This window comes from Mesoplodon mirus (genome assembly GCF_964341445.2).
Source record: "Mesoplodon mirus genome assembly, chromosome: 10".
Lineage (NCBI taxonomy): Eukaryota > Metazoa > Chordata > Mammalia > Artiodactyla > Ziphiidae > Mesoplodon > Mesoplodon mirus.
Window position 1 is genome coordinate 7,193,205 of NC_138986.1, and position 20,051 is coordinate 7,213,255.

At 44.3% G+C, this 20,051-nt stretch overlaps 1 protein-coding gene across 3 annotated transcripts in view; it reads left to right on the plus strand.

The window, feature by feature from the left end:
* The first annotated feature begins 19,179 nt into the window (after positions 1 to 19,179).
* AGPAT4 (1-acylglycerol-3-phosphate O-acyltransferase 4) overlaps positions 19,180 to 20,051 on the plus strand; it is a 124,922-nt gene continuing 124,050 nt past the window's right edge. For 2 of the 3 annotated variants that reach the window (XR_014295095.1, XM_082633521.1), the window contains exon 1: positions 19,682 to 19,823. The gene's annotated coding sequence lies outside the window, so the exon portion shown is untranslated. Of the gene's footprint in view, positions 19,273 to 19,681; positions 19,824 to 20,051 lie in introns of those variants that run through there. The other variant, XM_082633522.1, reaches the window with a different exon arrangement.

Consider the following 20,051-nt stretch of genomic DNA (forward strand, 5'->3'; position numbering starts at 1 on the left):
GGTGCTTTATGATGGTAGCCCTAGCAAACAAGCACAGGGACTGAATACCCACATGCAGCGGAAAACAGAAGGCTTTTCCCCCTCATCCTATAGGATCGGGAAGGGGAGGGGAGGAGGGGGGGGCAGGCCAAGAGGAAAGGAAGAGGCCCCGTCCCCAGGAAAGTGACCGGGGCTCACAGCAGAAAGACCCCTGTGAGAGCCCGCCTGCAATATGTTACAGCTGAGCGGAAGCCCCAGCTGAAGAGGGTCGGGTAACGTTTACAGACAGAACCACATTTACACACCCACAGCACTACAGACGATAGGTGAGTGCAAAGAGGGAAAAAGTATAAAAAGTGGACTCCAAAATGCAAAATGCATTGAGTCCGAGCCCGTTTTGCAAAGGGGAAGCTGGCCTTTGCCGCATCTACAGGGTCTTACGAGCATCACCCCACTCCCCGGTCTGGAAGGCACGAGGCCTCGGCAGGTGTGGCGGTCACAGCCTTGGACCAAGAATCGAAGCCGTGGCTTCTGGACCAGCTCCCTTCAAAGTGGTAGCACGGTTCTGCTTTCCACTTAACTCCTGTCACACCTCCGCTTGAGCATCTCGAAAAGGAAGAAATGAAGCTAGCTGGTCTCTAAGGACGCTTTTGTACTAAAATTCTATGGTTTTGACTCATAATGATGATTCATAGTGAGTCAACAAGAAAAAGGCTAAATTATGTTCTGAATATTCTAGTTAAGAAAACAGGCAAGCGTGTACTCTATTGTATAAATGTCTCCATCAGAGTTATTTGAATTTGAAAGCCATTTTGTCGTTTAAAGATGTAAACGTGGAGGAATTTTAGTGGAGCTTCTCATCCTCGGCAATTCTAAATGGGGACTAGCCGTGCCTGTCTTTGTAACATTACTTCTTCAGGACCCTCTTGGCACAAGGAAATTGTGTGTGCCGCATTTCCGAGGTCAGACAGTTCCACTGTCTGAAACAGCATGTTGTTATATTAGTGTATTTAATAGCACTTAAAGTTGACCTGCCACACATAATTCCAGTTTTCTTTCAGAAGTACGGTTATCCAAGAAAACAAAAACTGGGTATTTATAAGGCAGTTAGCATCTCCCTTCCTAAGAAGTCAGTGGTCTCCAAATATCAAGAATCTATAGTCTTATACATCCATCTTACATTTATTTTAAAATTGTAGTTACTTCAAAGCTAAAACAAAGGGATTTGAAGATTGTATCTCTGTCCATTTTCTCTTAGCTAAAGACATATTTACTTCTTGTTTAAATATTTACAAAAGTGACTTCTCAATGTCTGCAGAGACCACCAGCTCCATCTGCCCTGCAGGGTGCAGGACAGACCCCCAGGATGGGAGGGAGCTGGTCCCGAGTGAAGAAACTTCCCCTTCTCTAGGGACTTCCATCCACTTACACCTCACTTCCCATCACTGCTCCAGACCCCAGGCTCTTCTTTCCTATGTTTTGTTGGTTCCAGTTTCGTGTTTTGTTGGTTCCTTTTCATTCCATGATGATTATTCTCACTTAAAGGAAAAGAATAATTCTCTCAGTCTGGAACCTTGAACCTCTGCTTTTCTCTGGGATTTCCTGCAGTAAGGAGACACCCTCGGACATCCTGTTGACCGAGGCGTTGCCAGGAGTCATCCAGGTCCTCCTCACCCCAAAAGGGAAGCCTCTGACCCTTCCTTCGTTTTCTCTCAGCAGAGCACAAATACTTCTGTTTCCCATTATTCATTCAACAAACGTTCGTCAGAGGTTTATTATGTTTAGGTAGAGTCATAGAAAGTTGGAGTTTCAAGGAATTTTAAAAATAAGCTGGACCAATGCCTTCATTTTGTGGTGAGAAAACTAAAGCTCCGAGACAAGTGACTTGCCCGACATAGAGATCATGAAGTCTTCTAGTGATGGACAAAACTGGAAAGCAGTTGGCTACATCCTGGCCTGAGCGTATTGGGGCTGACGTCTTTTTCTGCTGGCTGTGGCTTCAGGAAGGGCTGAGGGGAGGGTGGTGCTGCCCCAGGCCTCTGTGCTCACCCCATTCCTACGTCGAATGAATGCCACCTCCCCACCCAGGCTCCCTGGGCCTGGACTGGCCTGACATTTCTCCACCTGCATCATGCTTTCTCAGCTGTAAACGGGGAGCTGGGCTCAGATGCTCCCAATGGCACCTGCACGGTTCAACATGGAGAACTTCTTTACCTATAGACTGTCCTTCTCCAGCTCAGCAGAATCGGCATCACCTGGGAACTGGGTAGAAAGGTAAATTCTCAGGCCCCGCCCAAACTTCCTGGATCAGAAACTCTAGGGGTGGGTGTGGCCCAGAACTCTGTGACGTTACCAGCCCTACGGATAATTCTGGTGTATGCTGAAAGTCTGAGAACTGCTGCTCTAATATAAATAAAGGACCGAGTTGGCAGGCTGTGTGGGAATCGGGCCTCATCACTTCACTACACGGAAGATGATAACCAGGGACCAGCACTTCTTCAAAAACCATTAGAGCAAGTACATTTTCACAGACAATTTAAAAACATGTCGTGTCTTCCATTTATTTTACTGTGGTTAAATAATCTTGATTTTTTAAAAGAACAGCAGTGTAGTTAACCAGGCCTCTCTCTCTGATTAAATGTACAATACACAAAAAGCTTTCAGAGATAGTCATACAATAATTAACTTACAGAGATCTGTGCAAATTATTTTTCAAAGCCATGTCATGGAGTTTCTCAGGGTGGGTGGTGACTTGTAAAAACAAAATGACTTTACATTTAAGTAGCTAGACTAATACTTAGTCACAGTGTTGTGAGAATAAATATTGTCTTTTTTGTAATTTCATTTTTTACTTGAAGTATAGTTGATTTACAGTGTTTCAGGTGTACAGCAAAGTGATTCAGGTATATCTACATACCTATATCTATCTATATAGATATACAGATATATTCTGTTTTTTTCAGATTCTTTTCCATTATAGGTTATTACAAGGTATTGAGTATAGGTCCCTGTGCTATACAGTAGGTTCTTGTTGGTTATCTATTTTATATATAGTGTTTCATTCTTTTTTATGGCTGAATAAATATTATCTTTTTTCTTAAAAGGCAAGTCGAACACCCCTAACAGTTTGCAGTTATGTGCAATCATATTCTGTAGCTCTTTTTGTGATACAAAAAGCTGACTAAGGTTTCCAGTCATGATGTTATTTGGACAAAGATGAGCCCTGGGCTATGAAATGTGAGGCGGGATGTCCTTTTGAGCGGTGGCCCTGGGTTATATCAAGGCAGGAGAATGCCTTGTGTCTGGGTGAAAATCACCTCACCTCCCACTTTCAGGGCCATTTTTTATATTTCACTGTAGTGATAGTCAAGCTATATATTGAAAGTTTGTTTTTGTTTGTTCATTTTGGTTTTTAACTCTAAGAAATAAGTCCTGCTCCGGGGATGTGACCCAGGGCCTACACCTCATTGCTTTCAGGTGAAGAAAAAATGTTGGTTTTTAGTTGAATGAAGGGACTTAGCAAATGTGGGAACAGCCCCACTGTAAAAGAATTAAAGGATTCAAGTGGTACCACGGTTGCTTTCTTTTTCCGGAGAAAAAAAAAGTGTTTGAACTTGGAGCTTTGGAAAGTGGCTACGTGTGCAGAGGGCACCCGGCTACCCTCGCCCTTGGATCGTCACGGTTCCCCGCTGAGTCGACGGCCTGCTTCCCCGAGCTCCTCCCACACGAGGCTGCGTGGCTCTGCAAGCCCTGCGGTCCGCGCCCTACCGCATCTCTCCGCCGCCCGCCGGGCAGGCAGCCTCCCTGCTCTCAGCAGAAGCATCCCTGCTCATCACTGCGGTTCTGCGTCCGCACTGAGGCAGGCGTCCAGGGAACCTGCTGAAAACCCCACTTCGTGGTCCTCAAGCGCGTCTTCAGGTAGAAGGAGTGTACTGAGCACAAGGTCAATGTCATCACGACGCTTTCATGAGACCAGCACCCGGAACTACCCGCCCGCATTCATTCAGGCGCCCGCTGGACGAACAGCCCTAACCTGGAAGAGTGGTCACACTCAGCCTCGCAAAATGTCCCTGCTCTCAGAGATGGCTGTTCTGCCAGGCCACCAGCAGCTTCCTCATTGGCAAATCCAGTGCTGAACTCCCGACCTCGTGTTCCTGGAGGGCAGCTGGTCACGCCCCCCTCCAGGCTCCAGGACACCGTACCCTTGGGCGGTTGTCTTCCTGCCTCGTTCGTTTCTCTGTCCTCTTCTCTGTCCCTTCCCTCTCCCCAGCCTCTAACTGCGGGGGCCCAGGGCTCAGTTCCCACCCCTCTAACCTCCCTGCTCACTCCCCGCTGCGCACGGCCAGAATCAGCAAGCCAGAAGCTCAGATAAACAACTCATAATTCTGTAGTACAGGTATGTCCCCAATATTGTGTGGTGCCCAATATTTACATGGTTAGCAAGTAAGTGTTGCACGAAACATACCGCTGGAAACTCGTCATCCACATTCAAGTTTAATTAAGCCTCCGGTGTTTCATCTGCCAGCCCTCAGATGATCTCATCCAGTCTCGTGGCTTTCGATGCCACCTATACGCTGACTACTCCCAGACGATTATCTCCAGCCTGGATCAGAACTTTATACTCCCACTGCCAACGCCCCACTTCCACACGGATAATTAACAGATGTCTGTACCTCAACATGTCGCAAACAATGCTAATCTTTACCAAAATACCTGCTCTACTCACAGGTAATTTCGTCCCCGAATTTGCTCAGCCAAAACCTCAAGCACAAACCTTGATTCCACTCTTTCTTCAGGCCCCACGTCCAATCCCTCAGGAAGTCCACTGGTTCTGGCTGGTCTGCCACCAGCATCTCTTGCTGGATCACTGCAAACACCACCTACTCATGCGCCTGCTTGGTCCGTGCCCCATATAGTTTCTCAACACACCAGCAAGAGTGATTCTTTAAAACATCAGTCATGTCATGTCACTTTCCAGCCCACCGCAAGGCTCCCCAAACCACTCAGCATAAAACCCAGAGGTCTTTACGCCATCCTGCAGAGCCCCACGGCCCAGCACCCCATGCCCCTCCGACATTGTCTCATCTGCGGCTCTCCGTGTTCCTCTAACAAGCCAGCATGTCCTGCCATGGACCTTGGTCCTGGCGTTCCCTCCTTCCCCTTGGAAGGCTCTTCACTTGGGGTCACATCCGCCTGGATCACCCCTAGATCCTCCAATCTTTGCTCAGTCCCACCTTCCTGGTGAAGCTTGCACTGACCCCCTGCTTCACATTCCCACCACTCCCCACCCCCGGCACTGCAGACACTCCTTGCCTGACTTTTCATTTTTCCATAAATGTCCACTTCTAGCATATCATAAACATTTATTACAATTATCCCTTGTTTCAGACTCTTCCCATTAGAAAGTTCCACAACCGCAGGAATCCTTGTTTGGTTCCCGCATGTGTGCCTGGCACCTGGCAGAGGGCTGGCCTCACAGTAGGCAGACATAGTGTTGAATGAATGAATGGATGAATGAATGAATCACAGAGGTGATTGCAGGAAACACAGATCCAGTGTCAGCCCGTGTTCCTTCCAGGGCACAATTCACTGGATGGAACAGAAGAGAAATCACTCGCAGAACTTAAATCGCCCTTCGATTCCTTCCTTCCCACTCCCTCTCTGTCCCTCGCAGTTAGATGCGGGCAGGTTAAATGCAAGTAAGACGCAGTTGCCCTGTACCTCCAGGCGGGCAGAGTCCCAGGGAAGCCATCCCAGCAGTTTCCTAAGACAAACCTTCTCGAGGCCAATCATTAACTTCCTGGCTGGCAAACAGCTACTTGGTGTCGGGCTCTACTGCCCCACGTTCATGTCTAAGAGACTAATGACCCACAGGGAGCCCCATGATGTCGACGTGATGTGTTGAAATGAGTCTCACTGCAAGTGGGGCCATAAGCCGTGGCACTTGGTTACTAATAGTTATTTTCCTGGGTGAGTTTGTCGGTTTTAGTTCAAGAGGATCCTGTGAATGCCACGTTTCAGGGGATGAGATAAGGGAACAAATGATGTGTGTTGCTCGCTGAAGCGACTTATTCATCTTGACAAAAATCACATGCAAGGGAACCAGGTTGGGACTGGTCCCTGACCGCCTCCCACGACAGCCTCAGGAAGCCTGATCCTGGGCAGGGTGACAGGGTGCCGAGTCCACGCTTCACACTAACTGACTTGGATGAAGGTCCAGCTCGACTTCCCTGTGGGAAATTCTCAGCCTCCCTGAGCCTCAGTCTCCTTTTCTGTAAAATAGGGATGCTATACCAAAGGGGTGCTGGGAAACACACATGAAATATGAATGTAATGTACTTAGCATGGAGCCTTGAGTATAGTGAGTACACAATCCATTGTAGGTACTCTCATTCTTCGGGAAGAAAGTGACAGATGCTGGCTGCTGGGTCCTAAGAAAACAATTTAACTAAAACAAAATTCCCCAAGCAAGGTGAAACTCATTTGCCTGAAGGGTGCAGTTTTGCTTCGATGAGTATTTGGAAATCAGACAGGAGTCTACATGTGAAACATCTTTGCCCTGGCCAGATACTTGGCTGTTCCCACAATGACAATGTAGGAACAGCCTGTCATCTTAAAGCAACACTCTGGCCAATGTACTTTTTAGTCCAAATTATGTGCATGAAAAACACAAACTCTTCCCAGAACCAAACTAGATTCTGTAATTGGTTCTCGGCAATATTTATCAAACCGGTCTTCAAAGAGTTGGTATTAAGCAGTAGAGGCATCGTAATATATCTATATATCTATCTATCTATCTATCTATATATATATATATATTGTTGTTATAAAGAATACTAAACTATAGGGCACGTCCTTACAATAAAGGAAGGAATCAAAACAGATCGACGTGGAAAAAAAAAACACAGAATGATTACAAAGCATATCCCAACAAATACAAACTCTTGTAGTTTATACAGATCATCTTTGGCCATGCTTACCTATGATATTCTTGCTGAAACCCTTTTCATAAACCAAATTAAAAATCAATTCAATTCCCGGGTACTTTGAGTAGATTAATATTGGGGTGGGAGAGCATAAAATCTGTCATTTTTGAGAGGAGATCTTGTGTTTTCTCTTAGATAACAGATGGACAAATTGGTGTAAATAGTTTTTCTTTTTGGCGTTTTAAAAAATTGAAACAGCATGCATGTGGAGAAGGGCACCGAACCTAAGTGTATACATATCAGTGAATTTTTCCAAAGTGAATCCACCCATATAATGACTACAGAACGAGAAACAGAATATTTCCAGTACCCCAAAAGCCCCCTACCCTCCTGCACCTCCAAAGGTAACACATCTTAACTTACAGTGTGTAGACTGGTTTTCCCCAGTTGTGAACTAACTGATGGAATCACGGAGTAGGTACTCTTTGGTGTCTAGCTTCTTTGGTCAAAATTGCCCTTGAGATATCTTTCCACATTTGCTGCATTTAGTTGAGTTCCAGTCATTTCCTTTGCTGAATAGTATCTTAGAGTCTAAATATACCACACTTTCTATGTATGTTCTTTATATGTGCTATACACGCTCCTTCACTGTGGTTCAGGTTGTTATTGTTTACTATTACACATAAAGCCACTATGAAGACTGTTGAATGTTGTGCGTGTGTTTCTGTTGGGCGAACGAACGCCTAAGGGTAGAATTGCTGGATCATGGGGTATGCACACCTTTGACTTTTTCAGAACACATGACACCACTTGCCAAAGCGGCGGCATCTCTTTACCTCCCTCTAGGTATATTTCGTCCTTTGCATGGTAGTCATTCTGATGGGTGTGTACTAACAAGGTTAATCATCTTTTCAAATGTGTGTTGATTTGAACATTCTCTCTTGTGAAGTGCCTGTTCAAATTTTTCATGTTTTCTATGAGGTTGACTTTTTCTTACTGATTTGAAGGCTGTTTTAACACATTCCAAATAAGGGCTCTCTGTCAGTTATTCATGTAATAATATCTTCTCACTCTCTGTGGCTTGTCTTTTTTTTTTAATAAATTAATTAATTTATTTATTGGCTGCGTTGGGTCTTCGTTGCCGTGCGTGGGCTTTTCTCTAGTTGTGGCGAGCGGGGGCTACTCTTTGTTGCGGTGCGCGGACTTCTCATTGCGGTGGCTTCTCTTTGTTGCGGAGCTGGGGCTCTAAGCACGCGGGCTTCAGTAGTTGTGGCACGAGGGCTCAGTAGTTGTGGCTCACGGGCTCTAGAGTGTGGGCTCAGTAGTTGTGGTGCAGGGGCTTAGTTGTTCCGCAGCATGTGGGACCTTCCCGGACCAGGGCTCGAACCCCTGTCCCCTGCATTGGCAGGCGGATTCTTAACCACTGCGCCACCAGGGAAGTCCTGTAGCTTGTCTTTTGACTCTTTTACTCCTAACTTTTGATGAACGGAACTTTATTGGGTCATCATCCGGTTTCTCAGTCTTTTCCTTTATGGTACTTTTTGAATCCTGTTTAAGAAAACTTACCTTATCCCTTATCTGTATATGTCTGGCTGATTCATTTTGTTGTGCGGTGGAGGCTAACACGACATTGTAAAGCAACCATACTCCAATAAAGATTAATTTAAAAAAAAAGAAAGAGAAAGAAAACTTACCCTCTCCCAAAGTCCAGAAGATAGTTTCCTATTTTGTCTTCAACATGCCTTAGTGTTTTGCGTTTCACATTTAAATCTACAGCGCACCTGGTAATGACTTCTGTGTGTGGTGTGAGGAAGAGTTAAGTTTTATTTTTTCTGTGTGGCTGATATCTAATTGACTCAGCACTATTTTATTAATTTTCTTACTGTTCTTTCCTAACTGCCCTGTAGTGCCACCATCATCATAAATCAAGTGCCCATAAATACAGAGGTCTGTTTCTGGACTTTCCGTTCGGTTTCATTGGTCTGTGTTCTCTTCTTGCACTGCTTTAATCAATGTAGCTTTATAATATGTACCCCAAGCTCTAGGATCTGAAGAGTGGGTCCTCCCTCCTTGTTCTTCTTGGCTCTTTGCATTTCCGTACAAGTGTAGAAACACCCTCACATCTGCTGACTTTGAATGGATCGCATCAAAACTACAGATCAGGTTAAAGAAAATTTACACCTTTATATGAATATTTGAATTTGTGTCTGTGGTATATTCCCTGATTCATTTAAACCTTCTCTAACTTCTCTTAGTAGAGTTTGATAGTTTCCTGTGTAAAGGTCTTACACATCTTTCATTAGATCCATCCTTAATTAAGTATTTGAGTTTTTGGACGCTATTGTAAGTACTTTCATTTTTTGAATTTTGTTTTTCTAATTGTTCATGATTGGTGTATGTTTTGGTTTTGGTTTTGGTTCTTTGGCCAGGCCCTGCGGCACGCAGGATCTTAGTTCCCCGACCAGGGATGGAAGCCGGGCCTCCTGCATTGGAAGTGCGGAGTCTTAACCACTGGACACCCAGGGAAGCCCCTGGTGTATGTTTTGATCCTCCAAAGCTGTGTGACAAACCACCCCAAACTTCACATTGTGAAATAACAGCCCTTCTGTGGTCCTCGTGGTGTCTATAGGTGAGCAAGCCGGACGAGGGACCGTGAGAGCGTCTCCCCTCTGTTCCTGGGTGTGAAAGCGGGGGGACTCGAATGGCTGGGGCAACCATCTGGAGGCTTCTTTGCTCACATGCTGGGCACTGGGGCTCCTCGGGGACTGTTCACAGACACCCTTCGTGAGCCCTCTTGCAGCTCAGTGCTGGGTTCTGAGAGGGAGAGCACGGAGGGCCACCCTGCAGAGCCAGGCATTTTCAGGGGCCCAGGGGGAAGCTCTCCGCCTCTCCTGACTGAAGCTCCCGACTCCGTTCTCCCACAGCATCATTTCTACCTCCTTCTACCGGTCACAAGCGGAGTCATAAGGCCACCAGATTGGAGGGGAGGGGAGGGGAGGGGAAGGAAGCCCCGTCTCTCGATGGGGGAGAGGGTGGTAAGTCACACTGCAGAGGAGCATGTGGGGAGGCAGAGGTTGCCATGGGCAACTTTGCAGAATACATCTGTCACATGATATGTAGCTACCACTGATGTTAGCACGGTGACCTTGAAAAACTCATTTATTAATTTGAACGTTATCTTCAGATCCTTCTGGAATTTTATTTACACACGTTGTCCTCGGTATCCACAGGGGATTGGTTCCAGGACCCCCAAGCATACCAAACTGGAAGATCCTCAAGTCTTTTACATAAAATGGCACAGTCCACACTCCGGCTGGTTGAATCCAAGGATGCGGAAGCCGCATCTACAAGGGCCAACACTATTCAAATTATAGTTGTCCTTTTCCAATGCTTACGTTTTTTACTTCTCGTTCAGTACTTGGTTTCTTCATTGTCCCATAAGGGATTCTGTTATACTGTTGAGTTTGCTCTCTTTCCATTCACAGGCTGCAATTGTTTTGAAAAATATTCTATAAAAAGACAGACAGTGCTCATGTTCCAAAGAAAAGATGGGAAGGAGTGATGAATAGTGATGGGGGTGGGGACAGGGAAGGATTTAGTTTCTTCCTATATCTAATTTTTGCAGCCCTTGATTCATTTTTTTTAGGCCCAAAAGTATACAATTGGTTTGAAAAAGTTTATTTCACAATTTAACCAAACTTTCTAAGAGGGTCCTCTTAGAAACAAATAACTCAGATCCTCCTTTTCATCTCAGCAAATAATTGATTTTCAAAGCCTGTGGGATATTTCCCTCCACCTTGCTGTTGGGCCAGCTCAGCTGGGGTCACGGGAAGAGCCACCTCCTATGTAGTGAGCGCTAGAAGTCTGGAGATCAACCCAGAAGAAATGTACGAAGGTAACTGAACACCAGCTCATGGAAAATATGATGTGAGTAAACCACAGGCCACAGATTTTAGGAAAGGGGCACGAGCACATAGAGACCAGCCCTCCCAATGTATCATATGCCATTCAAAGGTGAAACCCAGCCCTCTGAGGGCAAGGACCAAGTTCTATGATTGCTAAGTGGGACGACACAGCACCACTAAGTCAGTCCCAAGAACTCCAGGGCTTGAGAGGCAGGTGCCCAAGGTGCAGTCAGTGGAGGATCCGGAATGAGGGGTAAAGCCGTGCCCCCCGAGTCAATAGAACAACCTTCTGAGTAGGATTTGGAAAATGCCGGGGCGAAGCACAGCAACTAGAGAAAACATCCCAAAGGCCCGCTTCTCAGTGGACAGGCCAGGAAAAACACATTTGGTGGGCGCGTAACCAAGACTACCAAGGAGAGAAACAGCAACATCAAGTGTAGGGCTGGATGCTGCCAGTCCCAGTGTCAGTGTGGGAACGGCCCGGCCACAGCACTGTGCCCCGGGTGGGGTGGGACGAAGGCTGCTCAGCGAGCAGCAGGGCGATGTCAGCAGCAGCGGGACAGACACGCAAAGGGGGCAGCCCCACACCCTCATCTCCCTTCCCTGAGGTATGTCTGTTTTTCTTCTGCTACGGCTGCGGCAAGAGCTACCTGCTTGCCTTTCTCCTCTGGCAAAGGTCCGTGCTCAGCCAGCTGCTCCAGATCTGCCTCTGGTCACTGGCCATGTCCATTGCCCTGGGCCACCAGCTCCTTTGGGAGATGTCTGGCTGGCATGCTTGTGTCCTGCAGCTTCAACTTGGAGAAGGGCTCACGTCCTCCAGAAGGGGGCGCCCTGGTGAGGGCCGCGGGCGGGCAGGGGGTCCTTCCGTCTTCCCGATTGTCTTGCGGGGTCCCACACCCCTGAGCCGTGCAGGTGGAGCAGAAGAGAGGGTGAGCACTCCTTCGGGGGAAAGGCTGCACCCCGCTACCGCAGGATTGATCTCCTCAGCCAGGGTCCTGACCCAGATCTGTTTTCTCCAAAAGCCCACACTCCTTGCATGTCAGCACACGCAAAACAGCGGAAGATTTATTTACTACATGGCAGGAGAGAATGGCAGTTGGCTAATATCTTAAACACCTTACACCATACACGATAGGTGAACTCGAAATAAGCAGTTAAATGTAGAATGACAGGACAATGCATGGAAAATAGAATGGAGTGTTGAAGCAGTTGAGATCGCAGAAGAAACAACTGACACATTAAAATGTACCTGCAGGGAATTCCCTGGCGACCAGTGGTCAGGACTCCACGCTTTCACTGCCGAGGGTCCGGGTTCCATCCCTGGTCGGGGAACTACGATCCCACAAGCCACACGGTATGGCCCGAAAAAAAAAATGTACCTGCAAATGATAAATACCAAGACGAAAGCATAAACAGTCAATGCATAAGAAGAGATCTCACACAAGAATACATACAAGTGATAAGAATAAAGAAAAGCAAACTTTGAAAGAGATTGAACTTTACACGTAACTTACAAAAATTAAAATTGGTATTATTTAAGATTGTGAAACTCACCAAAACTTTAAGGTATTAATGAATGACAGTGAAGAACAGCAACATAGTCGCCCATGCAGTGCAGGAATGAGTCACAAAATCCTCTTCTTCCGGGACGTTATCTTAGGGCATCGTCCATAAGGGGCAAGCCCTGCTTGTTGTCCTAGTGGCCAGTGGCCCTCAGAGGTGAACAGTGTGCTCTTTGGAGCTGGCACACCTCAGTGGAGATCCTGACTCTGTGCCATTTACCGGCTACATAACCTTGAGGCAGTGACTTAACCCAGCTAAGCTTCAGGCTCTTCGATTACTAAATAGAAGCTAATAATATCTGATACAATGTGCCAAGTGCTCAGTAAGTGGAAGCAAGTGAAATTGAGGACCGACCCACAGTAGGTGAAAGCAGGAAGCAGGCCACATTCAACAGGAGGACAGTTAGGAAAATGATCCTATACTAAGTAGATAGACTATTTGGAATCCATTAAAAAGACAACTATGAAAATTCTGTTAAGGAAATCTGCTTAGGATGTGTGAAATAAAAATATGATGGAATTTTCTATGCTACTAGGATTATAGGGAAATAAACTATGCCTGCCTATGAGCAAAGAGTGGAAAAGAACAGGATAAGGGAAAATGAGGGAGGTGATTTCATGGAGAGTTAAAGCTTTTTCTTAAATGTATCTGCAATATATGAGAACCAAGGATAAAAAGGATTCCTGAAAAGAAACTTCTTGAGTTATAAGAGTGGAAACTGAGAGTCCCACCTGCCCCGTGGGAAAAGGTAACACAGAGATGACGTCCACTGATTCAGTTAGTATTTACAGAGCCCTGTGACATGTCAGATCTTTGAAAACAAAGACCCTGTCCTCACAAGCTAGTTGGGAATAAACCTTTAAAAACAACAACCAATTAGATCCCATTGTGGCAAGTGCATTAACACAAATACGCTCAGCCCATTCTTCCTTTTAAAGAATTGAGGGCTTCCTGGAGGAGGTGGTCAGCAAGTCTTAGAGGCTGGGAGAGGTAAGTCAGCTGATGAGAGGTGAAAGAAGGGGGGTCCTTGGAAAAGTATGGAAAGACGCAAGAGATGAGACTGGAGGGAGAGGTAGGGCCAGGTCATAAAGGGCATTGCATGTTACCCAAAGGAGTTGAAGGTTCATACTGCAACAAAAAGTTGAAGAGCGTTTTTTGCAGACAACCAAGAGAAAAGTGATGAGGCCCGGAGCAGCAGCAGTGGCAATCAGAGGACAGGGCTCTTTATAAATATCTTTGAGAAGAGTATTAACAGGATGGTGTGGGGAGAAAGAGCTGCAAGAGGAACAGGGAAGAATCAAAGATAACTTTGATGTCAACTTTCACCAAAACAGGGAACCAGAAACTTGCAGGATAGGATTGCAGAACGTTGGCTAGGTTGGGGCCAAAAGTTTTTGGACTTGTTCAATTTGAGAAGCCTTTAGGATGTCTCCCTGGAGATATTCATCAGGTAATTAGGTAAATGGGTCTGAGGTTTAGGAGAAGGATGCCAACCAAAAACATCTGAAAGTCATCTGTATTTTAATGAATGGGGTGAGGACAGGAGAAAAGAAAGATCATTGTTTTTGGAGGTTCTATATTAAGGAGCTTCACATACGCTGTCTCATTTAAACTTCACAACCACCCCATGAATTTTATGTAGGAGGAAGCTGAAGCTCCAAAACTTTACATGAAGAATTAGGACTCTATTGCAAGTAACAAAGGTAGCTCAATGAAAGATTTGTTGTCAAGATACAGGGGACTCTCATGCACTCAAGGGCAGAGATGAGAGAGGGGAGAATCACATTCTCTTGTTTTTTATTTTACAAAGCTCCGTTTTGCAAAGGCTGCCAGATGAGGAACAAGCAGATTTGAAAGTGACAAGGGCAGAAACAAGGGGACCTGTGGAGCACATTTTCCTTTCTGTCACCTCTTGCAAATCAATCATGAAGCTAAGTTGTCTCCGGACGCGCAGGCTCAGCGGCCATGGCTCACAGGCCCAGCCGCTCTGTGGCATGTAGGATCTTCCTGGACCGGGGCACGAACTCGCGTCCCCTGCATCGGCAGGCGGACTCACAACCACTGCGCCACCAGGGAAGCCCCTGAAGCTAAGTTTTATTCAACGAGACTTGGCTTTGGCTTGAAACCAAAATAAAATGAGTGATCATGGAGAAAAGATGTCATCTGCTTTTTGGCAGTTTTGGTCTGAAAGTTGCCAAATGCCAAGATTCATTTTCTTTGGGTAAAGCTGACTATGTATAAACTCAAATGCACAGAGTGTAGACTTTTAATAACTACACTTAGAATAATAAACATGAGTTTAAGTAGAAATTCTCTTTTTAACATTTTTATGTCAATAGATTTTCTTTCAGACTTGCTTTTCATCTGAAAGCTGGAGGAATACAGTGGAAAGAATTCCATAGTAGGAATCATTAAAAACTGTGGTTTTGCTTCAGCTCTATTTCCTGTTTGTTGTGTAACCCAGGACAAGCAGACTCACCCTTCCTGGACTCTGAAGTGTCCTCTGTAAAATGAGAGATGTGGACTCAAGCAAGTACTTCTCAAACTTTCATGCACATGTGAATTTCCTGGGGATGTTGTGAAAATAGTTTGATTCACTAGGTCTGGGGTGGGGCCCAAGACTCTGCATTTCTTTTTTTTTTTTAATTAAAAAAATTTTTTTTGGCCACTGCACAGCATTTGCGTTCTTAGTTCCTCGACCAGGGATTGAACCCACACCCCCTGCGGTGCAAGCGTGGAGTCTTAACCATTAGACCGCCAGGGAAGTCCCCTCTGCATTTCTAACAAGCTCCCATCCTCATGGTCCATGACGACACTTTAAGTAGATCAACCTCCAAGGTGCCACTAGGCTATAAGCTTGCCAAATAAAGACAAGCATTATGTCAACAACTGAGAACAATACGATTTATTTTTTAAAAAATGTTTCACATTTCTGTTTATAAAGGTAATCCATCTTATCAAAAATTAAAAAAAATTACCCAACATATAAAGTACAAGGGCTGAAAATCATCCAGAGTGAAACACCACTTGAAGTGGTGTGCTTTCTTTTTACTTGGTTACAAAGAATGCGAGGGCTAAGTCTCAGTAATCTTTTGTATGACCTTGTTTTTTAAAATCAGATAGTGAAGCTGGAACCTTTTTCCATTTTTTGCCCATCAGTCGGGCATTAATTGATTTGCCTCCTGTTGGGGTAGATTTCCTCCTGCATTATATGATTTCCAGTTGCTCAGTGCCTGGATGCAAGAGGAGGGAATGAATGACTTTCCAGGGTCATCTCTGCCAGTCTGAATGAACCTGGAGTGGTGTAGAAGAGAAAGGAGCTGAGTGAACACTGAGAACAATTTGTAAGAGGTTTAAAGAAAAATTCTGAGTTAAGATGTGTTGAGAGCTGATCAACGGACATTAATGTTTGGGGAATGACTTATTCTAATCATTATTGATCAAGGAGGAATCTTGCCTAATTCCTCTGTATTTTCCTCAATGACAGGTAATGTTAAAGCTACTTGAAAGTACTTAAAATGATTGCAATAATAACAATATAGCCATAAGAGATTTACTGGTCGTTAAAAACATATATGTGACACATTTGTAAGGCTCTATTAGAAATGATTGAAATATACAACTATTAAATATAAGATTAAACACTCCAAATGTCAAATTGAATTTATTATTTACACTTTTTCTTTGTCACCTCAAAGTAGTAACAATTCCGAACTTAGCATACAGTGAGGTTATTATAATTACAAGTCTGTGATATGTTTATATTTTATAACTTGAGGAAAATTTCAAACTGTGTATATAGATTTATATAGATGTATCTACATTCATGTTCATAAAATAAGCCAAATGAAAAGAAAGCAAAACTATTGTCATTGTGTAGCTAACAATGTGTTAAGAGAAAAGGCTGCTGGAAATAATGTCTTTAATAACTCAACCATCTAGCATGGCAGTGAAAAACATAGTATGTAAGTTAACATTTTAGATAAATGATACTCATCATTATAAGTACCAGAATTTAGGTTAAAAGAAACTTTTCTGAAACACGTAGAATTTTACCTTTAATAGAGGCTTCTGAAAATATTTCAGTCTTTGGGATTGAACATGTTATAATCTCCATCGATTATTCTTTGCTTCTGTCCTAAATCACCTAAGACTTTAGAAACCTTGAGTCTTTTTGTTTTTTAATCATGGTCATTTTCTTTTATAAAAGTTACAAATAGGGCTTCCCTGGTGGCGCAGTGGTTAAGAATCCGCCTGACAATGCAGGGGACAAGGGTTCGATCCCTGGTCTGGGAAGATCCCACATGCCGCAGAGTAACTAAGCCCGTGCACTGTAACTACTGAGCTTGTACTCTAGAGCCTGCGAACCACAACTACTGAGCCCATGCGCCACAACTACTGAAGCCCGTGCGCTTAGAGCCTGTGCTCTGCAACAAGAGAAGCCACCACAATGAGAAGCCCACGCACTGCCACGAAGAGTTGCCCCTGCTCGCTGCAAGTAGAGAAAGCCCGCACACAGCAACGAAGACACACGCAGAGAAAAATTAATTAATTAATTAATTAATTAAATTTATTTACAAAAAAGAAAGAAAAAAACTATGTAGACATACACCCCTACCTCCCTTTTCCCATTCTTTGGCTCATCTCTGAACCTTGACAGACTTCAATTACTGCCTTCATATCTTAATTGCTTACAGGCCTCTTTCTTTCCTAAGACTCTGAGGCCCTTGGGGCAAGGTCCATGTCTTACTTGTGTGTTTGTATCTTCAGCAACCAGCACAGATACTCAATAACTATTTATTGAACTGAATTGTTAGATTTTGATCTGGAAATTTTCACAGTTCCTTGTTTAGATAGAAATAGCTAAATCAGGATATCTGAAATCAGGAGAGATTCTAAATGGGACTGAGTAAAGTGCATGGGGTTTAATTCTCAAAGGTTGTATTTCCACTTTAAATTTTTAGAAGTAGTGTTTTTTCCTCTCATATTTCTCAGCTATATTTCTAAGGTAATTGAGACTGTGAGTATCATCATCTAAATAGGCAAAGTGTTACTGTAGCAAAAATAAGCATAATAATAACAATAATCTTAAAAGGGAACCCTCTAGCACTGTTGGTGGGAATGTAAATTGATGCAGCCATTATGAAGAACAGTATGAAGATTCCTTAAAAAACTAAAAATAGAATTATCATATGACCCAGCAATCCCACTACTGGGCATATACCCTGAGAAAACCATAATTCAAGAAGACACACGCACCCCATTGTTCATTGCAGCACTATTTACAATAGTCAGGACATGGAAGCAACCTAAATGCCCACTGACAGATGAATGGATAAAGAAGATGTGGTACATATATACAATGGAATATTACTCAGCCATAAAAAGGAATGAAATTGGGTCATTTGTAGAGACGTGGACGGACCTAGAGACTGTCATACAGAGTGAGGTAAGTCAGAAAGAGAAAAACAAATACGTATATTAACACATATATGTGGAATCTAGAAAAATGATACAGGTGAACTGGTTTGCAAGGCAGAAATAGAGACACAGATGTAGAGAACAAACATATGGACACCAAGGGGGGAAAGCCGGGTGGGGGGGGGTGGAGGTGGGATGGATTGGGAGATTGGGATTGACATGTATACACTGATGTGCATAAAACGGATAACTAATAAGAACCTGCTGTATAAAAAAATAAATAAAATAAAATTCAAAAAAAAGAACCTGATGTATAAAAAAATTAAATTAAATCAAAAAATAATAATGATAACCTTAATGGAATAGACATATAATAGTATGATCAGAAATAGACTTGCAACTGTCAAAAAATTTTATTTCATATTGTTTCTGTTGAAATCAGTGGCTCTACTTGTAGTAAATGTAGCACAAATTTATGCAATTTGTAGATTTTGAAATTAATCCCCATTCAAAATTCAAATATGAAAAAGCATCAGTCTAACTCTACTTTAGAAGTGCTTTGAAAAACTGGAAACAAATGAATTTTAAAACATAATTTGAAAAGTTATGAGAACGCAGAAATTGCATTGGCTGCAAGAACTTCTTACAAACATCTTTTATAAACATGTTTACATGGTCAAACTTAGTTTCCCATGAATATTAAAATAAACCATTGCCACAAATGGGTTTTCTGTTCTGGTCCTTTTTTATGCCTTAGATGTCCTTCAACCCCATTCATGCTTTTCCCTCTCTCCATCACAGACTATCAAAACGCCGCACACCCTATAGGACCCACTCCGAACCATGTTTGCTGAATCCTGAATGCCTTTTTTCCGCTCATCATAACCAAAAAGAGCTCTTTCCATCCTCTCTATTTTCTCATGGCACGCTGTTTTTAGCACTTTTGTAGCTCTTAGTAATTCTGCAATATGGTCTAGTTATTTGTGAACGTTTATTTTTTTCCCTGTGGATTGTAAACATCTAAAGAACGGCGGTGAACACAGGAGTCATATGTTAATACTCAAATATTATTTGTGGCAATGGCTCTAATAAAGAGCATTTGAAGGGCATACATCTTAACTGTTTGGAGGTTGAAAGTGTTTTTTGGAAATGTTGGAGACCTGGCATTTCTGGAGGTTCAACAGCCCGCCCTCTTTTAAAATTATGAGGACTCTATTTTATTATAAAGATCTGCTCAGACCCTCTCTAACACTGCGCGCGAATGCCACGTGCATGTGCTTGCGTGCGTGCGCGCGCGCGCGCGCACGGGGAATCCACCCTGGTAGCTGCTTTGCGGGGAGAAAATCCATCGACCTCCAAGCCTCTGTTTCCCAGTTCTTAACAGATCGCTGGCATTTTCAGTAGTATTTTGTCGAAGGTGCTCTGGGGCTCTTCCGAGTGGAATGCAATCTCCTTTCCGCACCGCGTACCAGTGAGAGGTGAGGGGGGATTGCAGAGTGCGGGTATTTTACCAAACAAAATATGAGCCAGTTTGGGGCAATTTCCAGGTCTCAGCACAGACGGGGCTGGATCTGTCCGAGCTGAGGTTGGAGGAGCCATGTCGGCATAGGGATGCAACAGGATTCGGGAGGCGCGGCCGAAAAAGAAAGGCCACCTAGCGGGCTTTGTTTCCGATTCTGGCAGGTTCTCCGGCCAGAGATTTCAGACGTGAAGCCAGCCGAAGCACTTCCTTACACTAATTGGAAGGGGAGGGGGAGGGACTCATGTTACACCAGCTCGTATCTCCCTCCCTATAACCGCTAAATTGTAGCTTTAAAAGGAAGTGACATGGGGTGGGGAGAGACGTCAGCTGAGGACCACTTTTTTTTTTTCCTCCGAAGAGTCCACCCCATGGGTGGAGTCTCGCTTTTTCTTTCCAGTGTTGGCTGACTTACAGCTCCTATAAACTAGTGGCAATTTCTGCACCCCAGCCTGCTCCCTTTCAGTTTCTGATTTCTAAGTCCATGTGTCCAGGGCTGCCAGAAAGGAGGTATGTGCCGTTCGTGCTATTTCCAGGCGACTTCACCTCTGGGCGTGGCGGATGTTTGCACCCCTCTCTCTATCACCCTTATTCTCTCCTGGGCTGGATTTCATTAAAACCTCTGGAAGGGGTAGGTAAGAAAGAGGAGGAGAGGAAGGCGGAGAAGGAAGTGAGGCGAGAGTGGGAACGTGGAGGGGCAGCCCTGGAAGGCAGCGGGGGCTTTGCTGCCGCACTAGG